Here is a 24,725-nt window from a genome sequence, read left to right as displayed (position 1 = left end):
ATCCCCAACAATAAAAAAAGATAAAGAAATCCCAGCCACCTATCCTCCCTTCATCCTCCCAAGGGAAAAAAGTGATAAAGATAAATAAAAGGGATTTGATCATGCTATAAAGCTTCTGCACAGCTAAAGAAAGGCACCACAGCTAAAGCAAACAGCCTTCGGAATGGGAGAAGATTTTTGCATGTCATGACTCTGACAAAGGGATTATAACTGGAATCTACAGAGAACTCAACCACCAAAAAAAGAGCAAACGATCCCATTTATAAGTGGGCAAAAAACTTAAACAGAAACTTCTGTGAAGATCATAGACGAATGGCCAACAAACACATGAAAAAATGCTTATCGTATCTAATTATCAGAGAAATGCAAATTAGAACCACTGAGATATCATCTAACTCCAATAAGATAAGCCCACATCGAAAAGTCCCAAATCTGCAGATGGCTGGCGTGGATGTGGAAAGAAGGGAACACTTCTGCACTGCTAGTAGGATTGCAAACAAAGACAACCTTTATGGAAAGAAGTATGAAGAATCCTTAAAGAACGAAAAGTCGACCTTCTATTTGATCCCACGATTCCATTATTAGGTATCTACCCAGAAGAACAAAAATCATTTTTACCACAAAGACATTTGCACCAGAATGCTTACTGCAGCTCAATTCACAATTGCCAAGTCATGGAAGCAACCCAAATGCCCATCAACCCACAATGGATTAACAAACTAGCATATTTATACCATGGAGTACACAAGAAAAGATGGAGACTTTAAATCTTTTATGTTTACCCAGATGGAGTTGGAAAATATTCTTTTTAGTAAAGTATCTTAAGAATGGAAAAAAATTCCAATGTACTCAATACTAAGATGAAACCAACATATAAATAACTACATGCCCACATGAATGATAAAACACAAATGTAGTCTAGCAAGGGAGTAGGGTGAGGAAGGAGGACAATTGGCAGAATCTCACACAATGTGTACAATGTGAAGGTGTTCAGCACATTCCCTGGGTAAAGGGCTCAACTACGACTTGAACTTTACCTTAGAATTGAAAACAATGTCACCTAAAAATTTCTACGGTCGTATTAATTTGAAATAAAGTTCTATCCCACCTCAGATATTATTATATTTATTTTAATGTATTACAATACATGTACAATTACAATTATTTTTGCACAATAATATAGAATAATAAGCATAGTTATAATAGACATGTCAGTGAAAAAGACAAAATATAGCAATGATGTGAGAGTTTAGAATGTGATAAAAATGAAATTTTATCAATAGGTTAAAGATGGATGGGTAGCCATCTTGGAAAAAAATGATCTTTTCACACCAAAATAAATTAACCAAAAACTTAGATATAAAAAATAAACATCTTTAAAATCCTGGATTAGGGAAGACTTTTCAAAGAATGGTTGAAAGACCCAGATATAAAAGATAGATCAAAATATATAACAATTTATGCACAGTTATAAAATAACATAAACAGAGTCAAAAGTCAACAATTATAGGGTATATATAAAAACTGCAAAAAAATAAATTCATTATACTATTGAATGTAACTTGGAAACAATTAATAAAGGACTGTTAAATTAGGACACATTAAGTTGTTCAATACCAAAAAGCTGATAAACTGAGGTAGTTCTTTATAAACAGATACAGAAAAAATTAAGTTATAGAAAGAAAAAAGGAAAACATATACTGGGGAAAGGACTCTGTATACAATACATCTGGTGCTAGGAAAATTAGACAGTCACATGTAGAAAAATGAAACAGGATCCCTATCTCTCACCATATACAAAAATTAACACAAGATGGGTTAAAGACTTAAATGTAAGACCTGAAACCATGCTGGAACATATTCTTCTTAGTAAAGTATCTCAAGAATGGAAGAAAAAGTATCCAATGTACTCAGCCCTACTATGAAACTAATTCTTGGCTTTCACATGTAAGCTATAAACCCAGTTATAACCTAAGAATTTGGGGAATGGGGAGAGGGAGGGGGGAAGATGGGCGGTGGGAGGGTGATAGGTGGGATTACACCTGTGGTGCATCTTACAAGGATACATGTGAAACTTGGTAAATGTAGAATGTAAATGTCTTAACACAATAACTAAGAAAATGCCAGGAAAGCCATATTAACCAGTGTAATGAAAATGTGTCAAACTGTTTATAAAACCAATGTATGGTGCCCTATGATCGCATTAATGTACACAGCTATGATTTAAAATTAATAAAAAAAAAAAAAAAAGAAAGAAAAGAAAATGCCAGGAGGGTTATGTTAACCAGTATGATGAAAATGTGTCAAACAAGAGGGAAGGAGGGAGGTGGGTGGGGCCTTGGTGTGTGTCACACTTTATGGGGGCAAGACATGATTGCAAGAGGGACTTTACCTAACAATTGCAATCAGTGTAACTGGCTTATTGTACCCTCAATGAATCCCCAACAATAAAAAAAAAAAAAAAAGAAAATGTGTCAAACAGTCTATAAAACCAGGGTATGGTGCCCCATGATTGCATTAATGTACACAGCTATGATTTAATTTAAAATAAATAAATAAATAAAATTGCATGGGAAAATTTAAAAAAAAAAGACCTGAAACCACAAAAATTATAGAGGAAAACATAGGAAAAACTCTCTTGACATTCACCTAGACAAAGAATTTATGACAACAAAAACAAATAAATGGAACTTAAATAAACTAAAAAGTTTCTGAACAGCAAAGGAAACAACAGAGTAAATATACAACTTACAGAATGGGAGAATATATACACAAACATGTCCAACAAGGGACTAAAATCCAGAACTCATATCAGCAAGAAAAAAAAAAAACATCAAAAAGTGGACAAAAGACATGAAAATATTTTTTTCAAAAGAGGACAAATGGCTAACATGAAAAAATGTTCAATATCACTAATCATCAGAGAGATGCAAATTAAAATCACAGTGGGATACCACCTTAGCTCTGTCAGAACGGCCATTATTAAAAAGTCAGAAAATAGATGTTGGCACAGATGCAGTGAAAAGGGAACACTTATACGCTGTTGGTGGGAATTTAAATTAGTATAACCTCCATGGAAAACAATACAGAGATTCCTCAAAGAACTAAAAGTAGACCTACCATCCAATCTAGCAATTCCACTACTGGGTATCTACTCAAAGGAAAAGAAGTCATTCTATAAAAAAAAAAAAGAACTGTATCTGAGTGTATATCACAGCATAATTCACAATTAGTGTCCATCAACTGATGAGTGGATAAAGAAAATGTGGTATACGCATATACACATTTGTCTGAGTATTACTCAGCCATAAAGAAGGATGAAATAATGTCTTTTCCAGCAACTTGGATAGAACGGGAGACCATTACCCTAAGAGAAGTATCTCAGGAATGGAAAAACAAATACCCTGTGTTTTCACTTGTAAGTGAGAGCTAAATAGGGGATATATATAGTCATAAAGCAGTGTAATGGACCTTGAAGACTCAGAAGGGGGAAGGATGGGGAGGGGAATACGGAATAAAAATCAACCTCTCAGGTACAATGTACACTATTCTGGTGACAGGTACACTAAAAGCTCTGACTTCAGCATTATGTAATTCATCCATGTAACAAAAACACTTGTACCCTACAAATCATCTGAAATGGAAAAAAAGAAAAAGAACACAGATAGAATAGTATATATGCTATTCAGTATGTATGTACTCAGTATGTATGTAATAGTATATATGCTACTCAGAATATACATAGTTGTATACATATATGATTTTAATATTTACAGGTATATCTCTATATACATAGACTGTGGTTGAACAAATAAGAAACTGGTAATGAGTATTGCTTCTGGAAAATAGTTCCAGAGAGACACTAGATTGCTGAAGACTGGGGCGGAGTGGAAAGACGATAAACACCGCTGGGTGTAGTGGCTCACACCTGTAATCCTAGCCCTCTGGGAGGCCAATATGGGAGGATCACTTGAGCTCAGGAGTATGAGACCAGTCTGAGCAAGAGCAAGAGCTCATCTCTACTAAAAATAGAAAAAGTAGCTGAGGATTGTGGTGAGTGCCTATAGTCCCAGCTATGTGCGAGCCTGAGGGAGGAGGATTGCTTGAACCCAGAATCCTGTGAGCCAGGCTGATGCCACAGCACTCCAACCTGGGCAACTATGTCTCAATAAAAAAAAAAAAAAAAAAGGAAGATAATATATTTCACTGAATTCCTTTTACTACTTTTCATATTTGGAACTATGTTTATGTTTTACATAATCAAAAGTAGTTAATATTTTAAGGACTTGGGTGAGAATTTTTAAGGGGGATTAAGAATTTAACATCTATATATTCATTTGTGCTTCTCTCTGCAGGAAGTTGTTTCTAAATGAGGTCCAATGCAAAACCACAGATATCATAATAGCATTTCACCATCTATTTGCAAAAATGACTATTAGGGTATGCAACATTTATGAATAAATGCACTCCATAGTATAAAACAGAACAATACTTTAATATTGTTTTCATCTAACTAGTTCAAATTAGGAACAAACTTTGTGAGAGCCAGAACCCTGATTCTTTGACTTTTTTTTTTTTTTAAGAGAGAGAGTCTCTGTCACCCTTCGTGGTGTGTGGTAGCTCACAGCAACCTCAAACCCTTGAGCTTGAGCAGTCCTCTTGCCTCATCCTTCCCAGCAGCTGGGACTACAGGTATGTGCCACCACACCTGGCTAGTTTTCCTATTATTTTTTTTAGTAGAGATGGGATGTTGCTCAGGCTGGTCTCAAACTCCTGAGATCAAGCAATCTACCCACCTCGGCCTACCAGAGTGCTAGGATTACAGGTGTGAACCACTGCACCTGGCCTGGATTCTTCATTTTTAAACAATGCTTAAAAAGTTTCAGAGCTTGGGTGGCACCTGTGGCTCAGTGAGCAGGGCGCAGGCCCCATATACCGAGGGTGGCGGGTTCAAACCCAGCCCCGGCCAAACTGCAACAAAAAAATAGCCGGGCGTTGTGGCGGGCGCCTGTAGTCCCAGCTACTCAGGAGGCTGAGGCAGGAGAATCACCTAAGCCCAGGAATTGGAGGTTGCTGTGAGCTGTGTGACGCCACGGCACTCTACCGAGGGCAATAAAGTGAAACTCTGTCCCTACCAAAAAAAAAAAAAACTATGTCTCAAAAAGTTTCAGAGCTTAGGTGGCACCTGTGGCTCAATGGATAGGGTGCTGGCCCCATATACCAAGGGCAGCAGGTTCGAACTCAGCCCCAGCCAAACTGCAACAAAAAAATAGCCAGGCGTTGTGGCAGGCACCTGTAGTCCCAGCTACTCGAGAGGCTGAGGCAAGAGAATCGCTTACGCCCAAGAGTTTAAGGTTGCTTTGAGCTGTGACACAACAGCACTCTACCAAGGCGACATAATGAGACTCTGTCTCAAAAAAAAAAAAAAAAAAAAAGCTATATTGAGTATCCCAGACCTATTCTATCATGTAGCAAGATTCCTGAGGCTCTATCAAACCAAAATAGACCTCATTAGTATATATTTGTTAAAAAGGATATTTAGTATTCAATTGTTACTGTATCTTACTGTTCAGTCATTTACAGTCCAATTGTACAATTGGATCAATAAAAATTATTAAGAAGCCCAAATCAATCAACAATGCTTACAGTTGAACAGTTCACCAAAAATGTATGATTTTGAAATATAATATACTCATTAAAAATTATAATTTACATATTATAAAGATAACAAAGAACTAAGCAGCACAGCAGAAAGATAAAGACTTCTGGCTTAGAAAGACAATGTATATATCCAGTGAATAACTGTCAGCTTCACTCTGTAAAAAAAATAAATAATTCATCCTCAATTAAATAGTTTTATCCAAATTGCATTTGTCAGGGGTTTTGTTATATATACCCAAGAATTTAATTCATGTTGTTCTATTGCCCACAGAGATTCACAAAATTTTAGGACTGAACAAGAATTCAAAAATTACCTCATGTATTTCTCTTAATCTGGTTTCCTCAATAAGGAAAATGAATAATTTTGTTTAAAAATCATAATCTAACTAATAGGCAAGCATAGAACTCAATTCTTCTCTTTACCAGTCCATAGTGTACAGGTCTAGCCAACCACCAAATGCAATCTTAATACATTCTAAGCACCTACAGTAACATTAAGCCAATCTGTAATTCTCTCTAGGTGAAGCTCTAAGCAAAACTGTTCCATAGACAAAATTTGTCACTGGTTCTTCAACACCCCTTTTCTGCCCTTTGTACCTCAATCTATAATTCTCTATTTCTGATTTTCCTCTTTCACCATTCAGTGAGCTTATGCTCTTCCTATCTACTTCTCTGCTAACCCCTATCTAAGGGAAAGATTTAAAAATGCATTCATCATAAGGTAGGCATAGACTTTTTTCTAAAGATACATATTTTAACAGTAGGCAAAGAAATAATCAATGCTGGCATCGCAGCATGTTGGGCAAGTATGGTGTAGGGTGAATAGAGAAACCTTTCAACCCAGTATCATATATCTGAATAATAAGGCAAGCCCATACCATTTAAAGCTAATTTTGAACTCAGTATATTTTAGTTTTGTTTTGGCACTCAGTATATTTTAGCTTTCTGTTTTGATTATCCTTATAAGAAGGTATTATGATATGTGCAGATGCTCTTCAACTTGTAAAGTGTCTACTTCTGGACAAACCTATCATAAATCAAAAATATCCTAAATTAGGTTGGGCACAGTGGCTCATGCCTATAATCCTAGCCCTCTGGGAGACCCAGGCAGGTGGATCTCCTGAGCTCAGAGGTTCGAAAACAGCTTGAGCAAAGGGAAACTTCTCCAAAAAATAGTGGGCATTGTGTTGTGCCTGCATGCCTGTAGTCCCAGCTACTTGAGAGGCTGGGGCAAGAAAACCACTTGAGCCCAAGAGTTTGAGGTTGCTGTGAGCTATGATGCCATGGCACTCTACCAAAGGTGACAAAGTGAGACTCTGCCTAAAAAAAAAGAAAAAGAAACATAATAAAAGATAAAAAAAGAGAAAGAAAATATCCTAAGTCAAAAAATGCATTTAATTGGCTAGGCGCCCATGGCACAGTGGTTATGGTGCCGGCCACATACACAGAAGATGGCAGGTTCAAACCCAGCCTGGGGCCTGCTAAGCAACAATGATAACTGCAACAGAAAAAATAGCTGGGCGTTGTGGCAGGTGCCTGTAGTCCCAGCTACTTGGGAGGCCAAGGCAAGAGAATCGCTTTAAGCCCAGAAGTTGGAAGTTTCTGTGAGCTGCGACGCCTCAGCACTCTACCTACGGTGACATTGTGAGATTCTATCTCAAAAAAAAAAAAATGCATTTAACTTTATCAACACAGCAGATGGCTCCCAACTTATGATGGTTCAACATAGGGCATTTCATCTTTTTTTTTTTTTTTTTTCAGATTAAAATGAGGGCATATGCAATTAGGTTACATAGTTTGCTTTTGTAGGTAAAAGTCTGAATTGTAGCTTTGTCTTCCACCCAGAAAGTGTGCCATATACCCGTGCAATGTACCTGTTGGGTGAGAACTTACTCAACCCCTGCCCCCTCCCTTGATACTTGAATTTGAATTTTTCTCTCATGTGAGCACATAGTTGTACTCTACTAGTTTCAATTCAGTACTGAGTACATGTGATGCTTGTTTCTATCTTTTTGTGATATTTTGTAAAGCTATATTTTTTTATTTAACATCTCCACATATCACCAGTTATAAAGCTTGAAGTCATGCTGGTTGGCTAGTTTTCACAGAAGGCAGCTTTACTGACATGAACAACACCATTTCTTACCACCTGTGCATCTGTCAAACCATCTGAGCAAGTAGCTGAAAGGCAGTGTGCCAGGAAGGCTCCTGGCAGAGGATATGGTGGGAAGCATTCAGCAGATTAGTTTTGGTGGTGAATGACAAAACTGCCATTTGGGAATCTAAACTCCTCTGCCTAAATGCCACTTACCAAGCCAGCCTTATTATAGTTTAACGTTTTCCAATAAGGCCCTTTTTCTCCTTGGCCCATAACATGTTTTCTCACCCCCAAATCAGTCATGATGTTCTCCTCACTTATGATTCCTCCCATATATCGAAATCCTACCAATCCTTTAGGGCTCAAGCCCCACATTCTCCAAGAAGACTTCACCTGGCTTTGCAACTGTAAGTTCTGATAACAGCACTCCAAACACCATGTCAGAAGACTATTTTAGAGTTTCCTCCAAATTCTAATATCTCTAAACTCTATTTATCACATGATGATTGTCTGTTCTTCAGTGTGTTTTTCTATATATTCATCCTATTATATCCAAGGACACTAAGGTTTGTGAAGGCAAGCGTTAGGTCTTTCTTATTCATCTTCTCATTTTTCTCTCATGTGAGCACACAGTTGTTACTCTACTGCTGCTAGCTACCAGGAATATAAAAATTAAAATAGTCTTGTTTTCAAAGGACTTAGATCCTATCCTTTTTTTTTTAGTCTATCTTAATTCTTTTGTATTCATTGCATTAGCTAGTACAAAGTTAAATGTAATAATTAATCAAATATTTGTCAATTGATTGAATATCTTTAAATTTAAAAATAAATAACAATTGGGCAGCACCTGTGGCTCAGTGAGTAGGGCACCGGCCCCATACACCAAGGGTGGTGGGTTCAAACCCAGCCCCCGCCAAACTGCAACAAAAAAATAGCCGGGCGTTGTGGCGAGCGCCTGTAGTCCCAGCTACTCAGGAGGCTGAGGCAAGAGAATCACCTAAGCCCAAGAGCCAGAGGCTGCTGTGAGCTGTGACGCCACAGCACTCTACCAAGGGTGACAAAGTGAGACTCTGTCTCTAAATAAATAAATAAATAACAACTGTATTCTGCAGACTCCTTTTGAAAAGAAGAGCTGTATGGTTGTATGTTCTTTATAGTTAAGACACTTGCAGGGGGGTGAAACAAAGATAGCATCCACTTGTGGTGAGAGTAGGGGGGAGAGCATAAAGCAAAGCAAAAAATGTGCTGGATTTGCTAATTGGAAGAGAAAAATAACCATAGTAATTATGGTCTTCAATGCTTTTCTTCAATCTAAAGATTGGAGATCACTGATCTTACAAAACACAATTGTAAATGATTACACCATACCTCAAATCTTCATACTTCTATATTTAACAAACCAAAGCTTTTAAATTTCTTTTGCTCACAATCAAATAAGATCTACACTTTAATTCCCAAAATAAAAGTGCAATGAGGTGTGTGATCAATAAATCGTAAGATCAATAATAAACATTTTCTCTATAGTTGTTCAGTGAAAAGGTATTTTCTAGTAATGAGATACAACAGAGAATGTTTTTCCACTTTCAGAGATTTAATCCCCACTATATCCCTGAAAAAAAGAAGTAAATGATATTACGGACATTTTACGGAAGTGGATAGTAAATTCTTTTTAAAAATATCTTAAAGGTAGAGAGGTATAATGTCAAAATTCTGACTATAATTCATTTTGAAATTCTAGCCGAAGCAGCTTAAATTCCCATTTCCCTTCAAAAGGTATAAAATGTCAGCAAGGTTTATCTACATTACTGTGATTTCATTATTCCTCATTCAAGCTATAATTCATTAAAGATAAGGCTGTTTTAGTTCATTTTATCCATCACAAGAATTCCACATACTTGTTTAAATAACTTGGTGTTCAGAAATCAACCATCATTGCAACGTTCTCTCCCTGTATTCAACACTGTTGATGACTGATCAAGCTTTCATGCCCTACTTCTACACGGAGTGAACCTCTATCGTTTGTATCAGTAGCAAAGCTAATACAAAAAAATAATCTCTACATTATTTTGCTCTATGAAAACCTATTAAAAAAACATTAAAAGTACTCATGTTCCATAAATTCTATTTTATAACGTAATGATGTCAATGCAAATGTTTAATGGGCTTGAAGTGCAGCAAAACATCTGATAAATCTTTTTTTTTTTTTTACATCTGATAAATCTTGACAGAATTCTGCCTACTGTCCAAGCATTAAAAAATAAAAATAAAAATCTAGCAAAAAATTACAATGGAGTTATTTTGAGTGATTTCCAAGGACAATCCTGAGTGTGCCCAGTTATCATTCACTTAAAATAAACTGGACGTTCTACATTTTTATAGGCTAATTAGATACATGGTCTGATCACACAGAATGCTATGGCTGCCTGAGCTGCTGGTAAAATATGGGGAGATCTAAACACCTATAATATCTAAGTAGAAGGAAAATGGTAAATTGGTTCACATCATATAACCTGCCTTTTACCAATGTTAAAAATTGTTGCAATAATCTTGAAAAAAATCTAGTCTATAAACCAGGCGATAGATTTACTTAATCCTAAAACACGGAATATTTACAATACCACATCCTATTTAGCAATTCAATTGTAAATGACTTTAGTTCTTTCTCCTACAGAAGATTAGACTTAAAAAGAAAAGGTCTGGATTAAAAATCCTAAGATACTTATGTGACTTGAGAAAGTTACTTAACTTTCATGGACTATCTCCATATCTGTGAAAAATGAACTGTAGAATATTATATAAATAGAGACTTTCTAGAATATATCTTTATTTCTACATCAGAAACAAAAAACAAACACCGCTCCCCAACAGAAAATATATGCTAGTATATTCTAAACACTAAATACATAGGTATCTATCTAACTAGTCAAAGTGCACTTAAGAGATAAACATACTTATTATGTAACATGTTTAGTAATTGGCCAGGTGCCATGGCTCACATCTATAATCCTAACACTCTGGGAGGACCAGGCAGGTGAATCGCCCAATTTCAGGAGTTCAAGCTCAGCCTGAGCAAAAGCAAGAACTCCATCTCTACCGAAAATAGAAAAACTAACCAGGCATTGTAGCTGGCGCCTGTGGTCCCAACTACTCAGGAGGCTGAGACAAGAGGATAACTTGAGCCCAAGAGTTTGTAGTTGCTGTGAGCTAGTATGCCACCAGACCCCACCTAGGCACAAAGTGAAACTCTGCCTCAAAAAAAAAAAGAAAGGAAAAGAAAATAGGTGCTCCCTCTGGACGGTAGGGGGTGCACTGTAGAGCCTGGGGGAGCTCGGCTCTGTGTGGGCCTGCTCAGCCCTATGTTACTGGAAGGAAGATGGAGCCAGAACCGAGCTGGAGGGGCAGCCCTGACCCTACTTACCAAGGTCCTGCCTCCACGAGCCACCTTTCTCCCTAGATTAATACATTCCGGCTCCCCAGCAGGCTGGGCCCCAAGAGTGAAATGGTCACTGAAGCTCCAGGCATCAGGCTTCCAAACATTCGGTGAAGGGAACTGGGATGATCCGAAGGACCCCCAGACACACACACAATAACTCCAGGCATGAAAATCCCCATAAGGCAAATGTGCAATACCAACATGTCTGTGTCTACTGATGTGTTAACCACCTCACAGATTCCAACTTTGGAATAGGAAACCCTGGTTAGACCATAACCATTGCTTTTGAAGTTGTCAAAGTCTGTTGGTGCACAAAAGACATACAATGAATGAGGCTGTATTTTATCTTAGCCAGTATATTATGACAAAATGATTATATGATGAAAAGCAACAACATATTGTATATTGTTCAAATAATCTAGGAGATTTGTTTGGAGTGCCAAGCTTCTCTGGGAAAGAGCACAGGAAATTAGATACAATGATCTACAGAAACTTGGTAGTAGTCAATCACCAGGAATTATCAGATTCAGATACATTTGTGAGTGAAAACAAACGTCACCTTGAAGATGGGAGTGATCAAAAGGATCCTGGGTAAGACCTACAGGAAGAGAAACCTTCATCTTCAGATTTGGTTTCTAGACCATCTGCCTCATCTAGAAGGAAAGCAATTAGTGAGAGAGAAGAAAATTCGGACCAATTGGTGAATGACAGAGAAAACGTCACATCTCTGATAGCATTTCCCTTTCCTTTGATGAAAGCTTGGCTCCGTGTGTAATCAGGGAGATACGCTGTGGAGGAAGTGGTAGCAGTGAGTCTACCAGAAGCCATCAAATCCAGATCTTAATGCTGGTGTAAGTGAACATTCAGGTGATTGGTTGGATCAGGATTCAGTTTCAGATCAATTTAGTGTAGAATTTGAAGTTGAATCTATTGATTCAGATTATAGTCTTAATGAAGAAGGATGAGAACTCTCAGATAAAGATGATAAGGTGTATGAGTTTCTGTGTATCAAACAGAGGAGAGTGATACAGATTCATTTGAAGAAGATCCTGAAATTTCTTTAGCTGCCTATTGGAAATGTACGTCATGCAATGAAATGAATCCTCCTCTTCCACCACATTGCAACAGATGTTGGGGCCTTCGTGAGAATTGGCTTCTCGAAGATAAAGGAAAAGATAGAGGGGATAGCTCTGAGAAAGCCAAACTAGAAAACTCAACACAAGCAGAAGAGGGCTTTGATGTTCCGGATTGTAAAAAAACTACAGTTAGTGATTTCAAAGAGTCATCTGTGGAAGAAAACAATGATAAAATCATTCAAGCCTCCCAGTCACAAGAAAGTGAGAACTATTCTCAGCCATCAGCTTCTAATAGCATTATTTATAGAAGCCAAGAAGACGTCAAAGAGTTTTAGAGGGAAGAAACACAAGACAAAGAAGAGAGTATGGAATCCAGCTTTCCCCTTAACGCCATTGAACCTTATGTGATTTGCCAAGGTCAACCTAAAAATGGTTGCATTGTCCAGGGCAAAATAGGACCTCTTATGGCATTCTTTACATGTGCAAAGAAGCTAAAGGAATAAGCCCTGCTCAGTATGTAGATAATTGTGCTAACTTACTTCCCTAGCTGACCTGCCCATAAAAGCAGAATATATATATCTAACTGTATAACCCTAAAAATTTAGACAACATGGAATTTATTTTTATTTATATATATCAAAGTCAGAAAGTGTCTCAATCCAGATAGGTTTTTTTCTTTAGTGTACTTTACTTACTTTGGGAGAGAAATAGTGAATATTTATTTTCTATTAAGAAAATTTCATTTCTGTTTGTATTGGGCTTTTAATGCAACGTGAGTTAGATATATAGCTCATCCTTTACCCATGCTCCTCATTTTAAACAATTTCTACTTTGTCTTAAATGAGAAGTATCAGATTTCTTTATTTATTTTTTTTTTTTAGAGACATAGTCCAAAGTTGTTGCTCTGGGTAGAGTGCTCTCCCGTCACAGCTCACAGCAACCTCAAACTCTTGTGCTTAAGTGATTCTCTTGCCTCAGCCTCCCAAGTAGCTGGGATTACAGGCACCTGCCACAATGCCTGATTATTTTTTGTTGCAGTTGTCATTGTTGTTTAGCTGGCCCAGGCCAGATTCAAACCTGCCAGCCTCAATGTATGTGGCCAGTGCCCTACCCACTGAGCTACAGGCGCTGCTGAGAAGTATCTGATTTTTAAAAAAGGGTGGCGGGGGTGCGGAGGCAAGATAGCTGACTGGAGCCAGCTTTCCACAGAGGCTCCCATCTATAAAGAGAGTTAAAGGACAGAAGTTTAGAAAGTAAGCTGATGGTTTAGAGCTAAGCCAAGAGAGAAGGTTAAAGAATGCACATCAACCCTGCTGAGGTGAGCTGCAACCTCAAGGATACAAACAAAAGGTACAAAATCCATCGTCAAGTGGATGGGAGTCCCCTCCCCCATGAGAACGGATCACAGTATACTTTTAACAAACAAGTGAACTGAGTTCAAACGTCCTCCCATTTTATCCCACGGGAGAGACCCTCTAAAAACTGGACCTCCTTCCCCTACTAGGGTGCATAGCACTCTCCTGCCAGGCATAAAAACTGTATAAAATTGTATATATTCTCTACTTGCAATTCTGAACTCCCAGCACTCCCCTCCACTCTCAGCCTGAGGTCTGGAAGCCTGTCCCCCATGAAGTTCAGATTCTTGGGCATTTTTTTGACAGGTGTGGACAGGGGGTGGGTTGTTGCAGGTCTGTGCTCATTCTGTGGCACAGGGATAAAGAGAAAACGGTGGACTGAAGGAACCATACAGGAAAGGGAGAGGTGGTGCCCCCTGGCACAAAGCAGCAGCAGCAGTGGGAACAACAGGGCTCACACCCTAAGGATATTTTGGAAGGACACTCCCTGCCTCTCTTGGCAACCAGAGGAAGTCGGGCATCTTCTCTGGCAGTAGACACTAGCAGAATAGATCTGGGACGGTAACGCAGACCCCGTGAGCAAAGGATATGCCTGAGGCAGTAACAGCCTGGGCAGAGTGAGGCGGGAAGGAGAACTGAAGATGCATGTACAGAGATGGCATACTCCCAGAGAGGGGCTGTGCCAGAGGACTGCTGTAGTGAGCCTAAGAAACACCCGGCCCTCAGGGGATCATAGCTAGACAAAGGCAGGTAGGAAACTGAAAGCTGAGTATAAGCTCTAAAACCACACCCACCCCAACACAGACTGCAGGGGAAACAGAAACACTGGCTCTGGGCAGCGGCACTGACTGGGGCTGAGTCGCAGTTTCTGTGAACTCAAACGGCGCCTGGTCCGTAGGAGAATATAGCCAGGACAGAATTACAAATTCTGCACAAATATAAGTGTCACCAACATCAATCAGGGGCGGGGCTGGAACTGAGTGAACTGCCCCAGCTTCCATTAACCACCCGAGGTTGTCAGGCCTCAGCTTCCCCTGCCGGATTGTGTCAGAGTGCAGAGACCTGGCCGAGGAGACATGACTCTCTGTGATTCAGGCAGGGTCAAACCTCTGGAGCATCTACTCATTGGAGGGAATTGGGTCATAGCCCTGCAGGGTTACCAGTGACTGGGTGTGACAGAGGTGCAAGGTTGGGAAGGAAGCATCAATTTGCTGGGGGCGGTCCTTCTGATTCCATGGAGCACCAGAACGAGCCATACTCGAACTGCCAGACACCTGCTATCTAGTTGCTGGATACCTCAGTCAGATCGGGTACTGACTGAGACAACTGATTTGGATCTCTCGGACTGGATTAATCACCCAAGAACTATCCAAAGTGGTACCCTGGGTGTGTGGTTGTTGGAAGGTTTGATTTTCCTTTTCCAGTTGTTGCCCGTTGGGGGCGGGGTGACTTAATTGCTGGTATTTCTCCACAGCTGAAACTTCAAACCAGAGTAACTAATTCACTAGGGTAGGACAGAGACCAGCTGAAAACAAGACAGAGCCACTGAGCCCCACCGCACCAAGTAAGTCCCTAGTGTCTCAGTCCATAACACTGTATGAGTCCTTTGCAAAGCTGTAGAGGAAAAGGTACAGACACCAGTCAGAGCTCTGGATAAAGAGCTGGTTAATCACTATTCCAGGAGCCCCGCAACGCAACTTCACCTTATCTGCTCATCTAGCCAAATGGTGTAAAATAATCATGGGGCAGAATCAGCAGAAAAACTCCAGTAACATGAATAACCAGAGTAGATCGACTCCCCCAAGGAACAATACAGTGGACACAACTGAAGATCCTATTCACAGACAAATGGCTGAGATGTCAGAAATCTAATTCAGAGTTTGAATTGCAAATAAGATTAACAGAATGGAGGTAAAATTGGAATTAGAAATTCAGGGAGCACTTCAAAAGATGTCTCAAGAATTCAATGTATTCAAAGACAAAATCTCCAAAGATTTTTCACACACTTAGACAAGAATTTGCAATTCTCAAAGATCTGAGAAATACAGTAGAATCCCTCAGTAACAGAATGGAGCAAGAAGAAGAAAGGATTTCTGATACTGAAGACAAAGCTTTTCAACACTCGCAAGCACTCAAAGAGGAACAGACATGGAGAGCAAAAACGGATCATTCTCTCAGAGAGCTTTGGGATAATTTGAAGAAAACTAATATTCACCTTATAGGAATGCCTGAAGGCGACAAAGTTGTTTTGCAAAGCACAGAGGCCCTTTTTCATGAAAATATGAAGGAGAACGTTCCAGACATGACAAGAGATTCTGAAATGCAGATATCACACAGTTTCAGAACCCCAACACGACTCAACCCAAATCAGACAACCCCCAGACACATCGTAATTAACTTCACTAAAGTTAATATGAAGGAGAAAATTCTGAAAGCAGCCAGATGTAGGAAAACCATAACCTATAAGGGGAAGAATATTAGAATGACTACAGATCTCTCTGCTGAAAACTTTCAAGCCAGAAGAGGGTGGTCATCGACTTTTAATCTCCTAAAACAAAATAACTTTCAACTCAGGATCCTGTATACAGCTAAACTGAGTTTCATTTATGATGGAGAAATTAAATACTCTAATGACATTCACATGTTGAAGAAATTTGCCATAACTAAACCAGCTCTCCAGGATATTTTCAGACCTATCCTTCATAATGACCAGCACAATCCTCCACCACAAAACTAAACTCACTCAGAAACTTTTGATCAAATTCCAACTTCCAAAGTGGCAAAAGGATTAAAAATGTTCACTGGACTTTCAAAAAACTTGATACCCAAAATTCTACCAGGCTTGTCAATATTCTCAATTGATGTGAATGGCATAAATTATTTGAGGTTGGCTGACTGGATACAAAAACTCAGGCCAGATATCTGTTGCATACAAGAATCCCGTCTTATCTTAAAAGATAAATATAGACTCAGGGTGAAGGGATGGTCATCTATACCTCAGGCAAATGAAAATCAGAAAAAAGCAGGTGTTGGGGCGGTGCCTGTGGCTCAAGGAGTAGGGTGCCAGCCCCATATGCCAAGGGTGGTGGGTTAAAACCCAGCCCCGGCCAAAAAAACGAAAAAGAAAAAAGCAGGTGTTGTAATTTTATTTGCAGATACAAGAGGCTTTAAACCAACAAAAGTAAGGAAAGAGAAGGATGGTCACTTCATATTTGTTTTTGTTTGTTTGTTTGTTTTAGAGACAGAGCCTCACTTTATCGCTCTCAGTAGAGTGCTGTAGCATCACACAGCTCACAGGAACCTCCAGATTTTGGGCTTAGGCAATTCTCTTGCCTCAGCCTCCCAAGCAGCTGGGACTACAGGTGCCCGCCACAATGCCTGGCTATTTTTTGTTGCAGGTTGGCCAGGGCTGGGTTTGAACCCGCCACCCTCAGTATATGGGGCCGGCGCTCAATATGATGAGATTTCAATTATTAACATTTATGCACCCAACCAGAATGCACCTCAATTTATAAAAAAGACTCTAACAGACATGAGCAACTTGATTTCTTCCAGCTGAATAATAGTCAGAGATTTTAACACTCCTTTGGCAGTGTTGGATAGATCCTCCAATAAGAAGCTATGCAAAGAAATTTTAGATTTAAACTTAACCATCCAACATTTCAGAACATTTCATCCTAACAAAACTGAATACACATTCTTCTCATCAGCCCATGGAACAACTCCAAAATTGATCACATCTTAGGTCACAAGTCTAATCTCATCAAATTTAAAAGAATAAAAATTATTCCTTGCATCCTCCTGGACCATCGTGGAATAAAAGTTGAACTCAGAAACAACAGGAATCTGCATACTCATACAAAAACATGGAAGCTAAACAACCTTATGCTGAATGACACCTGGGTTGGAGACGAGATTAAGAAGGAAATTATCAAATTTTTGGAACAAAATGATAATGAAGGCATGAATTATCAGAACCTCTGGGATACCATAAAGGCAGTCCTCAGAGGGACATTTATAGCACTGCAAGCCTTCCTCAAGAGAATGGAAAGAGAGGAAGTTAACAACTTAATGGGACATCTCAAATAACTGGAAAAGGAAGAACATTCCAATCCCAAACCCAACAGAAGAAAAGAAATAATCAAAATTAAAGCAGAATCAAATGAAATTGAAAACAAAAGGATTATACAACAGATAAATAAACCAAAAAGTTGGTTTCCTTTTTTAAAAAGGTCAATAAAATAGATAAATACTTGGTGAACCTAACCAGGAAAAAAAGAGTAAGATCTCTAATTTCATCAATCAGAAATGATGAAATAACAACAGACTCCTCAGAAATTCAAAAAATCCTAATGAATATTGCAAGAAACTTTATTCTCAGAAATATGAAAATCTGAAGTAAATTGACCAATACTTGGAAGCACACCACCTTCCAAGACTTAGCCAGAATCAAGTGGAAATGTTGAACAGGCCTATATCATGTTCTGAAATAGCATCAACTATACAAAATCTCCCTAAAAAGAAAAGCCCAGGACCGGATGGCTTCACATCAGAATTCTGCCAAACCTTTAAAGAGGAACTCGTGCCTATATTACTCAACCTTTTCCAAAATATAGAAAAAGAAGGAATACTACCCAACACGTTCTATGAAGCAAACATCACCTTGATCCCCAAACCAGGAAAACAGCCAACAAGAAAAGGAAATTATAGACCAATATTACTAATGAATATTGATGCGAAAATATTCAGCAAGATCCTAACAAACAGAATCCAGCAACACATCAAACACATTATACACCATGACCAACTGGGTTTTATCCCAGGGTCTCAAAGCTGGTCCAATATATGTAAATCTACAAATATAATTCACCACATAAACAAATTAAAAAACAAAGACCATGATTCTCTCAATTGATGCAGAAAAAGCTTTGGATAATATCCAGCATCCATTCATGATCGAAACACTTAAGGAAATAGGTATAGAAGGGACATTTCTTAAACTGAAAGAGACCATCTACAGCAAACCCACAGCCAATATCGTATTGAATGGAGTTAAACTGAAATCATTTCCACTCAGATCAGGAACCAGGCAAGCTTACCCATTGTCTCCACTGCTTTTTAACATTAAAATGGAACTCTTAGCCATCACAATCAGGCAAGAAAAGGCAATCCAGCATATCCATATAGGGTCAGAAAAGATCAAACTTTCACTCTTCGCAGATGATATGATTGTATATCTGAAAAACAACAGGGATTCTACTACACAACTCTTGGAAGTGATCAAGGAATACAGCAGCATCTCAGGTTACAAAATCAACACTCATAAATCTGTAGCCTTTCTATATACCAACAATCATCAAACTAAAAAAACAGTCAAGGACTCTATTCCATTCACAGTAATGCCAAAGAAGATTAAATATTTAGGAGTTTACCTAACAAAGGATGTGAAAAATCTCTAAAAAGAGAACTATGAAACTCTAACAAAAGAAATACCTGAAGATATTAATAAATGGAAAAACATACCTTGCTCATGGCTGGGAAGAAACAACATTGTTAAAATGTCCATACTACCCAAAGCAATATACAATTTTAATTCAATCCTTATTAAAGCCCCACTGTCATACTTTAAAGATCTCAAAAAAATAATACTTGGTTTTATATGGAATCAGAAAAAACTTCAAATAGCCAAGACATTACTCAGAAATAAAAACAAAGCAGGAGGAATTACGCTACCAGACCTCAGACTATACTATAAATCAATAGTGATCAAAACAGCATGGTACTGGCACAAAAACAGAGAGGTAGATGTATAGAACAGAATAGAGAACCAAGAGATGAACCCAGCTACTTACCGTTATTTGATCTTTGATAAGCCAAACATTCAGTGGGGAAAAGATTCCCTATTTAACGAATGGTGCTGGGTGAACTGGCTGGCAACCTGTAGAAGACTGAATATGGACCCACACCTCTCACCATTAACTAAGATAGACTCTCACTGGATTAAATGTTTAAACTTAAGATGTGAAACTATAAAAAATACTAGAAGAAAGTACAGGGAAGACTCTTGAAGAAATCAGCCTGGGCAAATATTGTATGAGGAGGACTTCCCGGGCAATTGAAACAGCATCAAAAATACACTACTGGGACCTGATCAAACTACCCTGTTTCCCCGAAAATAAGACATTCTCCAAAAATAAGACCTACTTACAGGAAAGATAAGGCATCCCCTGAAAATAAGACCTAGCGCATCTTTGGGAGCACACCTTAAAATAAGACACTATCTTATTTTTGGGGAAACAGGGTAAAAAGCTTCTGCACAGCCAAAAACACACTAAGTTATAAGCAAGCAGATAGCCCTCAGAATGGGAGAAGATATTTGCAGGTTATGTCTCCGACAAAGGTTTAATAACTAGAATCCACAGAGAACTCAAACGTATTAGCAAGAAAAGAACAAGTGCAAGACATGATTGCAAGAGGGACTTTACCTAACAATTGCAATCAGTGTAACTGGCTTATTGTACCCTCAATGAATCCCCAACAATAAAAAAAAAAAAGAAAAGAACAAGTGATCCCATCTTAGGGACTTGATGAGAAACTTGAAGAGAAACTTCTCTGAAGAAGACAGGTGCACGGCCTACAGACATGAAAAAATGCTCATCATCCTTAATCATCAGAGAATGCAAATCAAAACTACTTTGAGATATCATCTAACTTCAGTAAGATTAGCCCATATCACAAAATCCCAAAACCAGAGATGTTGGCATGGATGTGGAGAAAAGGGAACACTTCTACATTTCTGGTGGGAATGCAAAGTAATACCCTGTTTCCCCGAAAATAAGACAGTGTCTTATATTAATTTTTGCTCCCAAAGATGTGCTAGGTCTTATTTTCAGGGGATGTCTTATTTTTCCATGAAGAAGAATATGGTACACATTTATTGTTAAATGAAAATAAAGGAAATTTATTGCCTGTATACGGTACAGTAGTACGGTAGTTGTCAACACAAACCAGACAAACTGTGAATCCTACTTTCAGTCATCATGAGGGCGGCCGCGAGCATCAGGCAGTGTTACCAGAGACAGACCAGCACTCACCACCTTCACGACATCCTGTCCGCTCTGATCCTCCTGTTCTTCTACACGCATCTGTGAAACTCTCCTCCTCTCTCCCACCCTGCGCTCTCTGCTCACTCCGACCTCCGCTCCACCTCTACACAGCAGTGACATCAGGACTCCTCGTAACATTACTGGTTGCTAGATGCCAGTCGGTGCGGCCCTAGCAACCAGTTTATGATAAATTAATTTTCATTCTGAGACAGAGCCTGGGGGGGCCTTATTTTCGGGGGGAATGCCTTATATTTCACCCAGAAGGAAACCTGTAAGTAGGTCTTATTTTGGAGGATGTTTTATTTTCAGGGAAATACGGTATGTTCCTTTTGGAAAGATGTTTGGTCTAAAAATAGACCTGCCATTCGATCCTACAATTCCTCTATGAGGTATATATCCAGAAGACCAAAAATCACATAACAAAGATATATGTACCAGAATGTTTACTGAAGCCCAATTAATAATTGCTAAGTCATGGAAGAAGCCCAAGTGCCCATCGACCCATGAATGGATCAATAATTCATGGTATATGAATTCATGGAATATTATGCAGCCTTAAAGAAAGATGGAGACTTTACCTCTTACATGTTCACATGGATGGAGCTGGAACATATTCTTCTTAGCAAAGTATCTCAAGAATAGAAGAAAAAACAGCCCAGTTTAATGCCCATATTTAATGTCTAACATTTTAGAATATATGCAATGCATATTAGTCCTCTAACAATTCTGTCATATTTGGTAGTATTTTCACTATAAAACAAATCCAAGTAATAGTGTTTACTGTTAATTTCCTTGATTAACTCAAATTATTCTGGAAAAGTCAAGGTTACCAGCTTTTGAAAAGTTAACATCTATTTATTAATACAACTAAATTTATATTTTGAATATAAATAGCACTTGATAGAACTCCCAACAAATCCATTAAACTTACTCCTGATCCAAGTATTACTTTTTAATACCTGGGTGGATTAAGTAAATTAATCAATTTAAAAACATTAATTATTTAAATGTTTTGTGGGCAGCACCTGTGGCTCAGTGAGTAGGGCACCGACCCCATATACTGAGGGTGGTGGGCTCAAACCGGGCCCCGGCCAAACTGCAACAAAAAATAGCCCGGTGTTGTGGTGGGCACCTGTGGTCCCAGCTACTGGGGAGGCTGAGGCAAGAGAATCGCCTAAGCCCAGGAGCTGGAGGTTGCTGTGAGCTGTGATGGCACAGCACTTCTACCAAGGGCAATAAAGTGAGACTCTGTCTCTACAAAAAAAAAAAAAAAAAAGTTTTGTTTTACCAATTCTATATTTCCCTCTACTCTTTCAATTATTTAGATATTACCTTTAAAGTTTTACCATGCATGAATAATTTAATAGAATGTAATGTTAATAACTTAACCAACTCCCCTTCTAATCAATATAAGGACCTAAAACCTCTTCCTTCCTCAACTTACCCCCATTTCATCTACTACTAGACTGTAAGGTCTATTAAAGGATATTTGTCTGTTTTCTTACCACTGAACACTGCAGAGGAGGAAAATACTGTTGTTGACCCCTGGAATAATTTCTAGCATATAGCAAGTAATCAACAAATATTCACTGCATAAAATAATATAATATTTGCTGGGTACAATGGCATGCACCTGTAGTCCCAGTTACTTAAGAGGCTGAAGTGGTAAGATCATTTGAGCCCAGGAGTTCAAGTCCAACCTGGGCAACGTAGAGAGACCTCGTCTCTTAAAAAAAAAAAAAAAATTAAAAAATACCCTTTACTACACATCAACTAGTGGCAAACTAAGTTTGAGTTTATCAAAAATATGCCTTATTTCTCTCTCATTCTTAAAATATCATTTTGCTAACCATACAACACTAGGCCAAAAGATTTTTCCTCCACATTACATGTAGATACTATTCCACTGGCCTCTAGCTTCTGAGAAATCTATTATCAGTCCAAGTGTTATTATTCTCTATGTGATCCATCTTTTCTTTCCGGTCTCTTTTCAGTTTTCATTGCCTTTGATGTTCCTTGGTATATTAGGTGTCTAATGCTGCATGAGAAGTTATCCCCTTAATGTAGTGGCTTAAAACAATAAACATTTACTATCTCACTGTTTCCATCAGTCAAGAATTCAAAGTAATTTAGCTGGCTGATTCTGGCTCAAGTTATTTTATGAGGTTGCAGCCAAGACGTTAGGACCATAATCATCTGAAGGTTTGACCAGCAGGCAGATACACTTCCAAGGTAGCTTACTCATATGCCTCATAAACTGTTGCTGGTTATTGCCAGGAAGACTCAGTTCTTCCCCATTTAGGCTTCTTCATCAGCTGCTTGAGTGACCTCACAACATGGTGACCGGCTTCACCTAGAGTAAGTGACCTAAAAATGGGCAAAGCTGAAGCCACAATGTCTTGACTTAGCCTCAAAGTCACACTTCATTTGCACAATATCCTATTACCTATCTAAACGGTCAGCCCTATTAAATGTGAGCAGGAACAATACAAGGGTATGAAACAATCATGGAGGACATGTTCAGGTGTTGGGGTTTTTTTTTTTAATTATTCTATTGTTCGGCTTTGTAAAAACTGTGCTTTCTGTATCTATAGACTTGAGTCTTTTTAATAATTTTAGAAAATTCTCAGCCTTCATTTTTTTCAAATATTTGTCTTTCCTGCATTTCTTTGTCTCACTCTCTGGGATTCTGATTAGACTTATATTAGATCTTCTTATTCCATTTCTCTTAACCTCTCTGTCACATATTCCATTTCTCTGCCTCTGTGCTAGATTGTATGTGGTCTCTTCAAACTGTCCTCCATTTCACTAATTCTCTATGAGGGTTTTATCCCAACAACTACCTTTGTCGCTTCCAGACATTGTTTCATTCTTTTTAAATCTTCCCAGTCAAATTTGATAATTACTTCCTGTTCCTTGTTTTTTAAGTCCATCTCTTCTTTAAAATATGTTATGCATCATTACTCAATATTTTATACCTTGGAGGTCTATTGCTTGTTTTTTCCTGTCAACTCCTTAATAAACATTTATTTCCTTCTGTATTTGATTATTTTTGTGACCTCAAATCTGAGTAGTTGTAATCTGAGAGAGTGCTAGGAGGTAGATTAAGAATGTTTTCCTTCAGAAGGAATTTGAATTTGCTTCTGCCTAGACCATGGGCTGTATCACTCTCCTTTAGGTCCCTTCTACAGTCACTGGCCTAAGGCTGGAATCTCATAATCAGTTTTCTAACCGTATCATCTACTCAAGTCTTAGACTCCCAGCTGCTTTGTGGACATGAACATTTACCTCTAGGGTAAGCTTTCCTTTGTGCTTATCTTTTACTGTTCTTGTTTTAGTTCACGATTTTTAGTTGGTATTTTGTTGTCATTATTTTGACTTGCTTTATTTTTGAGGAGTGCTGTGAGATTTTTCTTAATTTCTGCAAGTCCAGCAATGGACCTAATAGTCAATGGTTTGTTGTAAAAGATCTCTTTAAACAAATTTATCTGTTATTCTTCTGGAAGTGAAAGACCCAAGTCCTTTTCTTATCTATTCATCTTTTACTCGATGAATAATTCCAAAGGAACTATCATGAACTAATTTTAACATTTATCATAAGTAATTGGATATTCAGAGTTCATTTACATGGTAAGATGTAAACTATCAAGAAACCAAAAACCCTGAGGTATTTTTAATCATACAGCACCTCATTAATGTGGATAATGTGGGAATATAATATGTCATAAATGTTACAAAATCTTAATAACAGACTGTCCTAAAGAATTTCAGTTTATTTCCAAGTACATAGTGACCCCAAAAAGAACTGACATGTAGAGGACCTAGTCAAAAATGACTGCTTGAAAATGGTTTATATGAATTCATTAACCATGCATGCCCCTAGGAATCTATCCTTTTTTTAAATTCAGGTTCTTAAATTTAATACATTCAAATCAAATAGTAATGCCAATAAACATTGTGAAAAACAGAAACAGGTATCCCCTACATCTAAAAGAA

General features: G+C 38.2%; 1 protein-coding gene and 1 pseudogene across 4 annotated transcripts in view; one reads left to right on the top strand and one right to left on the bottom strand.

Annotated features, from left to right (window-relative positions):
- Positions 1–24,725, bottom strand: part of LOC128583199 (tetratricopeptide repeat protein 28) — an 882,203-nt gene that overhangs the window by 720,976 nt on the left and 136,502 nt on the right. The gene's annotated exons all lie outside the window — the stretch shown is intronic.
- On the top strand, positions 11,379–12,819 carry LOC128583462 (E3 ubiquitin-protein ligase Mdm2-like; annotated as a pseudogene).

Source organism: Nycticebus coucang, chromosome 4, assembly GCF_027406575.1.
Source record: "Nycticebus coucang isolate mNycCou1 chromosome 4, mNycCou1.pri, whole genome shotgun sequence".
Classification (NCBI taxonomy): Eukaryota; Metazoa; Chordata; class Mammalia; order Primates; family Lorisidae; genus Nycticebus; species Nycticebus coucang.
Note: the sequence above shows the minus strand (reverse complement) of the source record. Positions and strands in the feature narration are given on the sequence as shown.